The sequence below is a fragment of the Centrocercus urophasianus genome, unplaced genomic scaffold, assembly GCF_019232065.1.
Source record: "Centrocercus urophasianus isolate 14NV4802_14NV808 unplaced genomic scaffold, USGS_Curo_1.0 seq_10, whole genome shotgun sequence".
Taxonomy (NCBI): Eukaryota; Metazoa; Chordata; class Aves; order Galliformes; family Phasianidae; genus Centrocercus; species Centrocercus urophasianus.
This window is the reverse complement of record NW_024884142.1, coordinates 30,006,536-30,007,317: the sequence shown is the minus strand read 5'-3', so window position 1 is coordinate 30,007,317 and position 782 is coordinate 30,006,536. Positions and strand designations below refer to the sequence as shown.

The 782-nt window shown below is 35.2% G+C and overlaps 1 pseudogene; it reads right to left on the bottom strand.

The window, feature by feature from the left end:
- Window positions 1-220: 220 nt before the first annotated feature.
- On the bottom strand, window positions 221-319 carry LOC122166622 (annotated as a pseudogene).
- Window positions 320-782: the final 463 nt, after the last annotated feature.

Genomic DNA, 782 nt, shown 5'->3' with positions numbered 1-782 from the left:
TGTGATAGGAATCTAGATATGTGCATAACCTTCAGTTTCATCTAAATGGCAGCTATTCAAAGCTGATGAAAGCAAGGAAAACTTATTATGCTGTCACAGTTTTCCATAGATACTCCATATCAAGATGGAGCAAACTGTCAGTTAGGATGGCTGTAGGGAGCTGCAGTTCCTGATGCTGCTGGTTTTCAGCAGCTCTGGTTGTTCCCATGTGGTTTCCAAAAAAAATATGGAATACTTCATGAATTTGCTTGTCATCCAAGCACAGAGGCCATGCTAATCTTCTCTGTATCATTCCAATATGGAATGCTTCATGACATATATTCTTTTCAGTCCTGCTTAATACAACATATTCTAAAAGTTAGAATGGGGCTAAAGGGATTGAAGCTTTTGTCAACAAGTTGTTCCACAATCTCATGTATAGAAGACATCCTTGAAAGCAGAAAGCTTTTCAGGAAGAATTGGTTGTATCATACTCAGGTTGATTAGGCTCTCAGTCTACAGCTCAATATTGTCTCCTTTAATTATGAAAAAGGAAAAGACTTTGTAATACACGTTGCTGGTAAGAGGAAGGTGGTACTTTGTTTGAAAACAAAAGGGAAAAGACAAAAATGTCTTCAAAAAAAAAAAAAAAGCATCTAGCACAGAAACCTTCAAAATAAATAAATGTATACATAAAAGATGCAAGTAGAAAAAGATAGATTGAACCAAATCACTGCGGATTTATTTATTCAAACACTGCTCAAAAAAGAGATATCTTCAAATTTGACTGAAGTTTGTAATAA